We start from the raw sequence: 11,671 nt of genomic DNA, 5'->3' as shown, positions 1-11,671 counted from the left end.
CTGAATTTTGAGTTATGGTATTTCCGCAGGAGCCCAATAGACTCATTAAGGACAGTATAACCGCACCTAAAGCGAGCCCTCACAGCGATTTGTGTTTTCGGCCGTCTGTTTTTGCGATCTGGATGTTGCTGGTCGAAGGATCTCCGTGTAAAGCGATCTGTCCCGCATATATGGTAAACTGGGCCTACTGTCCTATGGGCAGCTGCTCCACAGGCCGAAACGTCGTCCTGTGGTTAACTGGGCCTAGGCTGGCCCATTCCAGCCATGGCCTTCGGGGAGGGATAGAGAGAAGCGACCGATGAGCGTTCATCCATCCACAACCGATGCGTGGAGGTCGATTGGATCGACCGGAGGAGGTGCGGGATCGAGGCAAGGCGCCCATGCGCTTCGTGAAGGGGATCGACCGGAGGAGCAGGTTCCGGGCCCAGCCGGCCGAGCTGCCCGAGAGGATCGGCGGAGACGCGGGATGCGGGTGAAGAAAGCCGTCCCGTGGTCTCCCAGATCCAGCCGAGAGGCTCGCGATTCAGGGCGGGCGGCCGACCAGGTGGCCTTCCGGGCGATGCCACGAGGCAGTTCCCAGGGCAGCAGACCGTCCGTTGTCGATTCGACTCCGTCGTTTCAGTAATTGAATCACGGTTACAAGAGGCCAGTAATGGCAATCGATGTGTTCGGGTCAGTTACGCTGTCGGTTCACGCTCCTCCTTTAATCTCGCGTCCATATAATGTCCACTGTCTACCCTCTTCGCTCCTCGGTTGACGCTTAGGTCGCTCGTCTTCCCTCTTCTGCCAATGGTCCCTCCACCATTCCCCCTAATTCTGCATTACAGATTATATTTCTATTGATATTGTTCTTTGTGCTCTCAAATAAACGCAGGTTCTCTAGCTTGATCAGTTAGACCTCAGTTCCAATTGGTTGGCTGATTCTGCTGCATTGCAAGGCGAGTCACTGCTTTCACCTTCAATGATTTCTTGGCTGAGATTAATATGCTTAAACACAACATCTTCAAATTGCTCATAGTTCTAATTGTTACAGTGTGAGATTATTTACTCGGGTCTAGTATTCTTTCACACAGTGCAGAGTTGACTTAGAGTAACCACCATCTATTCAGCTTTTCTATTCTAAATGAACGACGTGAGGACGGTGCATATCAGAGTCATCTATTTGAAGGTATTTCTTTCATCATAGATCAATTCTTGTTTGTCCTATAATTTAAAGTCCCCTCTGTATTTGGGCATGCCTCACTTTGTAGGAATGCAAATGTGAAGGTATGATACTTTTCTTAGTTCTCATTTGGAGCATGTATTTTGATTGATTGTAGTGAGTGGTTTTCAAAATTGAATTATTCATCAGAACTAAATTATAAGCCCAGCGTTCAAAATGAGGGAATAGAAAAACCATAGAGCAAAGCACCTGTTAATGGTATTTATGTTGGTAAATTTGTACAACCTCATTTCCCCTTTGTTCATGTTCGTTGTAATCCACAAACCTCATCTATGGTGCTAGAGCCTGATTCAGGTGGATTGATTCGGGAAATTGCAATGGCTGTCGAACCAGGTTAGTACGTATCCACAGCAATAGCTCATCTACCTACTTCAAGATCTCTCGGTGCGTGCATGCAATTAGTTAGTTAAATTTGATGCTATCATTTATGTGTGGTTCACGCCATGCTATTGCCGGATCCTCAACTTTGGTTGCTATCTGTCAGCAGCGCTGGTATGTGGCCAGAGCACGTCATGATTTCCTTTTGTTGGATCAATGACTATATATGTGAGTCTGCAGGCAATTTCTCTCTCTTTGTGTGTGTGTGTGTGTTTCAGTTTTATTGCCTTCACTTGATTAGAAATTATGTGGGCGTTCACCAACATCGCTTCAAAGTATTTTCTCACTAACTTTATGTATATTTCACTTGCTTCAGGTATAGAAAAGAATTCCAAGTTTGTTCATCCAACAAAAAGGCCAACAAAAACGCTCGGCATCGTGCATATAATGTGGTAGTGAAGATGGTCGTATGTCTTACCTAGCTACCTTTCCCTTCTTCTTTTTTCATTTATTATCGGGTCATGTGTATTCTGAATGTTTTCGTTCTCTGATAAACTGTGAAGTGGAATCTGTAATTGAGTTGTTGATGTACCCACGTGCACGTGTTAGGATCATCAACGTACACTCACCTTTGTTATTTTTGTTTCATGCATCAGCTGGCCATGTCAAGTGCACTCTTTGTTTGGGCAATGTCCATCAATAGGGCAGATAAAATAAAGTCCCAGATTAATTGACAATCGATCATGTGGACAGATTCAGTATAGCCAAGTACCTGTAGGCACATTGAGAGATAGTGCAAAAGGAATAAACAAATAATTTGTCTACTGAAATTTACCTGTAGATCAAGGGTTATCAATTCACTTATCAAGAAAGAAATTATTCAATTTGAGGCACTGCTTTCAGTTGGGCTGACTGCATGTGCAGTGCACACAAAGAAGACCCATGCGAGCCAAACTGAAACAATGGAACTTCTATTATGTGATTTGTAATTACTCAAAAATAAAACCAACTACATGCTTTTACAAAGCATTGCAACCCTCTTTCATTCAACAGTCCTAATAAACAGGCGCCGCAACGCGCGCCATTAACCGCACCTAGAGAAGATGGAACCGGCGATTGCGTTGTGATGTGCAAGTACAACACTGATTTCGGGCATAATAACTATAAAAGAAGTTTTTTACTCATCAGTTACAAATACGTAATCAAGAATGAAAACTGAAAAGCCATAAGCATTTTATTATTGCCCACCCATTAATCAGCATATAATATTCACTAACTTGCCTCTTCATATAGCTTCTACGGGAGAATTAAGACGACATGAGCCTCACCATGGTCTTTTTTGTTGAGAAAACCATGATCTATTGATGTGACTACATTTGCACTTCACAAAAAAAGGCCCATAACCCAAGTAAAATAAAGAAAATTATATTATGTGACCCATAACAACCCCTCGAAAAAACACGTTTTTATAAAAACACTGCAAACCTATTTCATCCTAAATTCATAATACACGGGCGCAGCGACGCGCGCCATTCACGATCTAGTAGTTTAAAAAACCGAACCAAAAATCACGAAAAGGTTGTCGGTTCAGGTGTGTACCAGTCGGTCCGCCGGTTCACCGGTTCGATTGTCGATTTTTTAAGCAATAAAATAATATATGTTGAGTAATATATGTGCTAATATAGTGTGAAACAATACGTCAAATAAAATTATTTTCATGTAACGTACAACAAAGTAGCACAACCGAGTGGGTTATTGGGTCGTGGGCAGGTCCCGCGTACTGCTCACACGATCTGGGATCGAATCCACTTCTCCCAATTTCTTTTAAAACATTTTCTTGTTTCCCTGGTTCAATGACCCGGTTTTTCACTAGTTTTCCAGAAAGCCGGCCGGTCTAATTGTAGAATGGTCTTATTAGCTTAAAACCCGCTGAGGCCGCCGGTTCTGGTTTTTCCCGGTTCGACCGCCGGTCCGGTCCGATTTTTAAACTAGGAATAGATTGTTGCGGAAACTCGTGCTCACTGCTCACGGCGCAAAGTGAATTTGGTACAAATTTAGATAAGTATAAAGTGTTTGAGTATTTTGTGTAAATTTCCATCAAAAAAAAGTTGAGCCCTGCACCATATCTAAATCAATATCCAACATCACATGTACATCGAATTGTTCATATGATTCTAACGAGCCCAAGAATGTCAAAATACGAGTTCATATGAAGAAATGGCGACCGTTCTACCGGAGGAGTCCAGAGCGTTCGACGACGCATGGTTTGGGAATGGATTTCGTCCCTGTTAGTTCTCACAACCTCCTTGACCAATAGGGAATGGATTTGTCTCACCTGGAGCCTTTGGATCAAAAGTGGAGGATCGACATCAACAAAGAAAACCCAAGCAGGCCTTCTATATAAACACCTCCAACCCTAGCCGCGGGAGATAATAATCCACATCGCATCACAACTTCGGGCAGACGCCGGGAGGCCTCTCTATCTATGCCTACATCTCACCACAAAGCCGCGCAATAGGAGAAAGAGGCGCCATCACCATCACCATTGCTACCGGGTGCTGGCCCTAGGTCGTGCGTGCCGGCACCCATCTCCATCCTCACACCTGTAATTTATAAGATTGCACATGTTGATGGCATCAAGGAAGCATTCCTCTTTGTGTCCATATTCATCTATGTTTGAGTGATTGGCCAGTTCTAGGTCGAGGTTTGATCTACTATGCAATATTAGTCTCTGTGGCATCATTGTGTTTACTCCCTTTTGCATTGCACGTAACATTAAGTGGGAGACGTCCATTCACATGATCTTTGTGATCACTTGCGCGTACATAGTATAGATGGATGAAACTACGTGATCCTTATAGGGTTTGTTGTGAATGACAGTCTACAGTTGAAAATCATAGGAGATCGTTTAGTAATATAAGGAGTACCACATGTTATACCCATTGCCACTTAGTCGCACCTCTAGTACCAATGAGACCGAAAGCTTGGACACCAAAAGCTTACAACCCATTTTACTTTATGTTCTAGTTTAGTTTATTTTGCATTCTAGTTTGTAGTAGTTAAAACCCTTTTTTTGTCGTTTCCGTAGCAACCAATAGAATGGACTATTTTCAGATAATGCTTTGGTGTGAATGTAGTCGCATAGGTGACAACGTAATTGAGGGGTTGGTAATTGTCTGTGCAATCGCTCCCTGTGGAATCAATATATTCTACTTATCACGAATTGCAGTAGCCCTGTGCACTCGTAGGCCATCACAACGTCAAATGATTTCCTCCATCGATGTTGCTATCGACCCGCCCGCCACCATATGTGGCTGGCTCCGATGTCGCACCGCTCCCTTGCCCAATCCGCCTCCTTCGTAGCCCCATTGGAAACCCTCTACCCCCCCCCCCCCCCTCCCTGCACTGACACCAGCAAATCCTCAGACTACTCTCCGTTGTTGATGTTACAACCAACCATGTCGTTCCTATCCATGACCCATTCTCGACTCGCCCTCGCTGGCTATGTCACATCAAGTCGCTTAATACGCCAAAGATTTTTCAAGCAACTCAAGATAAGCCAACACATAAATTAAAATCCGAGTTTCTGACTCTTAATATTACCATCTCTAAATAGCAGTTAACTTACTCTAAGAAAAATACAAATACTACAAACTTTTTTATGTTTCCCAATGCAGTAGCAATCCTTTTATCCTCAACCAGAAGTATCACTTGCCCTTCTTTCCATATCCGGCGACATCGGGCTAGAGGGGGCACCAGCGCCAACAAAGGTGACGATATCATCGAATGCAAGGCTACATGCCAAATAAGAGACAGTGTGGCCTACAAAGGCATGTTGAGCCGAAGAGGATGCCATCAACTAATGCATGATCGGACATGAGCGGGAGGCATATCAATTGTGAGCGCTAGCTCGTGGTTAACGGTAGGAATATTTAGAGAGATGACTTCAATTTATGATGACATCCACTAACAAAGATACTGATGGAGACAAAGAAAGAGGCAACTTGTCGTGTAAGGAGGTGAGAGAAAGATGGAGGGGAGGGGAGGGGAGGTTTGCTAGAGGGGCCTCATCAGGCCACATGGGATAAGTCGAAGGGTGCTCGCAATGAGTGATCATGAATATCTGTGGGTGGGTGAAGGGGTGTACAGCATGCAATCTTGGTCGCTCGATTTTTATCACATGGTGAAAAGAAAAAGAGTGTTGACAAAAATCAATTAATTAATTGTTAAATTAAATAAATAAGCCCAAGAGTGTACTTCTATTATCATCGGCAGCAAGGCTGGAAATAGCATCATATGCTTATGACTTTGATGATCAAATTGTTTGACACAAGCCATTAATGTTAGTTCAGATATCATCTACCTAGGCTGATATTTGGAATGAAAACATGACCCTGAAACGAGATGATAATGTACTAGGCGTTTCTCTGAGGAGGAAATTAAATATGCTTTCAATGGATGCCAATAGAGCTCTAGAACCTGATAATATCCAAGCTGATTTTTTTCCAGAAATGTACACTAAACTGAGTCAAAACATGGCTACATCATGACTTCCAATGTCAAACCGGCCATGCCCAGGTAGCAACGGCCATACAGAGGCTACCACGCAAATATCTAAGTGCAGTACTACCCATCAACAAAATCTATGTACCAATGGTTCTCAAATTGCGTCTTGTGCTGATTACAGGTCTTGTGACCAGACTATTTAGAGCCAAAAATATATTGCCCAGCCTTTGCTTCCCTCCCCTAGTTTTTTCTCTCAACAGACACGAAGGCAACTGCAGTAGCACACATGGACACCCAGGATTTCTAGTGTGATGCAATCAGAAGGCAATCACGGGGCTTGAGCAGCGCAAAGGGACATAAAGGATGCATGCACAGAAATTAAAAGTCTGCTAACCAGATGATTCCAATACCGACGGTGCAAACGTATCAATGTGCTTCCCAACAAACAATAAAAAAACCATAGCAATGTTCTGACAGACATTATTTTCCTAAGTTGCACATTCCCAATTCAACAAAGTTTAGACCGTTCTGCTAAGTTGCACGAAAGAAAGAAACCACAACGACAGATTTCCAGTGGAGACTAAACATGGGAAGGACTAACTGAACATCACGGTAACAGGCTAACCGCCAAAACATGGCCACCATCAGGACTCTTTAGAGAAACATAAATCTTCAGACAAACATCATGACCGAGCTCACATCTTTGTCTTAATTACTGGATGGAAGCTGCACAAACAGAACAAGACACAATAAGTATGGTTCAAAGATGTGCTCAGTTGACATATATACAGGAATTTAAAATATCCTGAATAGTAGTTTGATGTAGAGGAACTATACTGGATCCTGACAAATTTCTATAGTTGTTAAAAATAGTTTGGCCTTGGGAGGCAACACTAGACAAATATGAACAGTCAGAGAGACTTCAAGACTCTTGAGGCTTCGGGATTAAAACAAGTTGAAACCTACATAATTTGGCTACCAATCTCTGTTTATCAAATCAACAACAGGCTGAGACAACCGTAAACGGAGCGAAGCAAGGGCAGTCCTTGGTGGATGGATGCGGACCACTACACTGTGCATTCTACCCTTTACCAATTATTAGTAAAATGTATTTCTGCCGAATAGAATAGGAGAAAAGAGCTAAACCGAAATTTAAGAGCCATTATTTTATCAGTAACTAAACAGTAGAAGGATAATTGTAAGTTTTTGTACCCGGAAATAATTAAAAAGTAAATAGAATAAAAAAATAGAACATGTTTGCATGGATGGTGCAGATTCATAGGCACATCAGATGTAGTGTCCAGCTGTGCAAACTCCATCAGCATGCAAACCCAAAATATGGATGGATTTCAAAGGGTTGTCATACATTCTAACTGATGCATAATAACAGTGGACCTGTTAGAACATGTAGGAAAGGGGTGCCAGTACCATACATTATAACTGATAATGGACACCAAATGTGGATGGAGGTAACTTATAATCTAAGTGCGATCTCGGCACTTGAGGCTAATCTGCTCACGAAGTATGCCACATGTACTCAAGACCTCCAAAATTTTGCGAACGCCCTCATCAACTTTTCTGCATTCAATGTTGACAGCCAAAATGGACGCACACGCGAACGATTGTTTGGATCCCGTTGCTCCTACAAAATTCTACAAGATACAATACTTCCATTACATAAAAAAAGATAATACCTCTACAAATACAGCAATATATTTGAATTAATAACACAGAAAGAATTTATATATACAGTACATGATATACCTTAGTGTTGCCAAGCTGAAGATTGAGCTTCTCAAGGATTGGAGAGTTTTTGAGAATGCAAACTAGGTCAGTAGCCGTAAACCACTCATTGAGCGTGAGAGTCTTTAATCTGTCAAATTTAGGGCACCATTCCAAATCCCGTTTGAAGATAAGCTGGACAAATTGCAATGAAAAAAAAATCTGAGTCTAATACAATATATTAGGATTCAAGAAGGTACTTTAATTACAAAATTAGAGAAAGAAAAAACTACACCATAGGCCCCAAACTATCACATTCTATCTAAACAAGCAATGTTGTTATTAATATATCCATTTAAGGCCCACCGAGTGAGGATGAAGTTAGCAAGGTGTGATAATGAAAATAAACAACTTGACTATATGCAGCACTGACAATGGATATAGATACTACAGCTACGAGAGAAACCATGGGGGGCAACTGGCAAATTAACAGTAAGAGTGAGAAAGATAGTACAAACATACCAATTTAGGGTCAGAAATCAATTTCAAATCAACAGCATTGGACAATCCATTGAGAAGCAGACACTTCATGTCAGAACATCTACATCCCCAGTCACCATGACAGACATTGTAGCACCCACGACCAAGGAAGATAGATGCTTTTTCTAGTAATGGGATCTCTTCAAGGAAAGGAGTGAGCTGCTCAGCATTACTTATTTCCAGTGAGATAAGACGCGGGGCATCAATATCAGTGTGGTTTTCATTAGAGAAGACACACTGCCCAGTGAACCACAGATGCTTTAGTGATTTAGAACATATCTCCCGTGTGCCAACGAGGCAATTGTGTATTGTGAGTTCCTCTAATACTGGGCAGCCCGAGAAATTTAGTGAGGAATCTAGTGAGTAACCCAGGAGGTCAACTCCTCCAAATTCTATGGTCCTCAAGTGGCGGGAGATGAAACGCTCATCCAGTAGTATGCCTTCGTACCAAATGTCACTAGCACAAATAGAGAGCTTCTCAACCCGGCACTTTAGAACGTACTCAATCAACGGCTCGGCTTCTGTGAAATTGATATAGTCCTCGCCACTGCAGGGATCGATCTGGCAGTCGGTCAGAGGTGCCTCCCCCCGAGTTGGATTATCAGCTTCACCAACTGAGTGAAACGCTCGCGGCTGAAACTTGACCAGTCCTCGAACATGAAGTGCAGGCTGGTTTTGCGCCTCCAGAGGTCGCGCCACTGGGTGTCGAGCACGCAGGTCTGCAGGGCATCATCATCCGGCAGGAAGGATAGGATATGCTCGAGCAGGTCGTCGGGGAGGACGCGGAAGGGATCCTCGCCGGTGCCAGCAGCCTTCTTGCGCATCTCGTCGAACAGGAAGCCGGCGCTGCGGGAGCGGCAACGAAATCAGCAGAAACACGAGGAAAAAGGGAACCACAAAGTCGACCCGGGTCTTAGAGAAGAGAAAAAGATTGCAGCATCACCTGAGCACGACTCGTCGACACTCGACAGGCGGAAGCTCCGGCCGCCGGCAGCCGCGGGGAAGAACGGGGAGGGGAATACGCCTCCTACCATCACACCCCGACGGTATTTAACGAACCACAACAAGGGGAGAGCAGAGGGTTCGGCGCCGTTCCTCCACCTCGATTCCCCTCCCCGTGCGCCATTATTGCCGCGCTCATTCCCCAGGGAGTGAAATCGTACGGGAGTGGTTTACGAGAAGACCGCCGAGCCGTCCCGCCGGAGGGAGCGCCCGTGCAACCTTGGGCGTTTTGCTTGTGTGGGGCCGACTGTTCAGTTTTCTTTGGTTGCTTATCTATCTTTCACATTCACACATGGATCAAGCCGTACTACCATGTATTCTCACTCATGATTTCAAAAAAAAAAAAAAGTTGTACTCCCTCCGTCTAGGTGTGCAAGTCACCTTACGAAAATCAGGTTTTCCCAAAACGTTTAGGCGCCGTTCATTAATTTCCCGTCTCGATTCCCTCCCAGTCTCGTTCGCCAGCGAACTTTGCCTCCTATGCCTCGTTATCTTCCAACGAAAACTCATTTTCTCCTTTTTTTTCTCAGGTAATGCCCAATGCATGCATCACATCTATGCGTTGATTAGGCAAGAAATTAAACCGGCTTTGCATGCTAGAAGTACGTGGGCCTGCGTGGGTAGCTAAAACGTCATCCTCTTAATTGCTACGATTAAATGCTACATTTAGAAGAAAGAAATCTGCACTTTGATTGGAAGGAGGACCGGTCCAGATTTTCTTCTCTTCCAATCAGCTTGCACCTAGGTCGCGATGCACCTTCTAATGTGACTTACACACCTAGACGGAGGGAGTACCATGAATTTGTTCCCTTACTTGTGGGGTTTTATCAAAATTTAGTTGGTCATGGAGTTTCCTTTAAAGATTGCACTCACACAGGCAAACATGAAACATGCACACACTCGTATGATCTACAACAATCATCTTCCCTGAAAAAATCCTCTTGATAAAGACACACACCGCCAAAAGTTTGATCTTCAGCATGACTGGGCACAATCATCGCCCTAGCCACCCACTTAAATCTAAACTCCAACCTAGAAGCTTGACGGCATGGTTGGACTCAGACTCCGTTTCTTGGCACGAAGGCCTAGCCCAAAAAGCAGGCAAAGGACAAAAAAAAGTATTAGTGCAAATACAACATGATAGAAGTATGAATGGTCGCGCGCTTACGATGAAGGAGGGCGGAGATACGGCAACATGACGAGCAACATGGTAGAGTGCTTCAACAATGTTGTTAATGGTGTCCTTTCATTCTCGATGACTGCAATAGTGAAATATACATTCTTAAAGCTCAACGAGTATTTTCTTAGGCACTCCCAAACCACCGCCAAATGGATAGGTGAAAAGAAAGAGTAAACCTCTCACACCACTTCTTATTGTCCACTCGTCCGGTGAGAGCCTGGCCGTCGAGTGAAAGCCGTGTGATCATGGTGAAATCCTCGAGCGTCACCGTCATCTCGCCACAAGGGAGATGAAAGTTGTGTGTCTCCGACCGTCAACGATCAAGCAGGGTTGTGAGACCTGAATAGCACATCACCGGCGGCACACGCTTGAACTGAAGAACAAATGGTAGGAGCCCGGCACTCTCGAAGTACGGCTCGTAGCGCACGTTGTATTGCATCTAGTTAGCCTTCGCGTGACCCCTCATTCACACTACAGTAAGTCTCCGTCAAAATTGAACAAATATGTCAGAACCTTCCTTTATAAAAAAACAATAATATGAAAATGATTACGGCTTGGCTTGTTACCTCTCCACACTCTATAGCACGGGCACGATGCTCCTTGTCGAAACCCATTGTCCTCATCATCGGCCATCCTAACATAATTTATATTTTATATCAATTATTTGACATCTATACATATGAACGGAAAGAAACAATATCCATACAAATTGCAAACATAGGTAAAAAAACTATATCAATATCAATAGGAATAGGAATAGAATAAATTTTAAAGTTGGTCGGCACAAGTTTGTTTCCGGTTTACGAAAAAAAACATGATCAAACCACGCGGGCGGTTGCAGGTGGTTTAGGGTCGACCTTAGAGATGCCCCAAATGGAAAAAAGTGGGAGTACAATGGTTACCGCAAATTGCCACTGTGCATGTAAATGGTCTGCACCATCGAAGCAAATTTTGGCCCTCTGCTTCTTTTACTGTTTAATCACTGATGAACACAGCAGAAGTTCCCATTTTGAAATGAAGTTTATATGCGCTTTCAGTATTCAGCGATTGCTAGCCAAGTTATATAACTCAACACGCATCGATGCAAATTTGTTTACTTCATTTATTCCAGCAGAAACTGTATCGGAGCACGCTCGTGGCATCACTAGTACGCTGGGTTCGGCAGCATCTCCACGCTCGCG

At 43.6% G+C, this 11,671-nt stretch overlaps 1 long non-coding RNA gene across 1 annotated transcript; it reads right to left on the bottom strand.

Moving 5' to 3' along the window:
• Positions 1 to 6,468: 6,468 nt before the first annotated feature.
• On the bottom strand, positions 6,469 to 9,151 carry LOC120965974 (uncharacterized). The gene is made up of 3 exons (XR_006664863.2): positions 7,811 to 9,151; positions 7,480 to 7,698; positions 6,469 to 6,772 (listed from the first exon to the last, which is right to left on the bottom strand). It is a non-coding gene; the product is annotated as an uncharacterized lncRNA (long non-coding RNA).
• Between the last annotated feature and the right edge of the window lie 2,520 nt (positions 9,152 to 11,671).

The sequence above is a fragment of the Aegilops tauschii genome, chromosome 6, assembly GCF_002575655.3.
Source record: "Aegilops tauschii subsp. strangulata cultivar AL8/78 chromosome 6, Aet v6.0, whole genome shotgun sequence".
Classification (NCBI taxonomy): domain Eukaryota; kingdom Viridiplantae; phylum Streptophyta; class Magnoliopsida; order Poales; family Poaceae; genus Aegilops; species Aegilops tauschii.
Note: the sequence above shows the minus strand (reverse complement) of the source record. Positions and strands in the feature narration are given on the sequence as shown.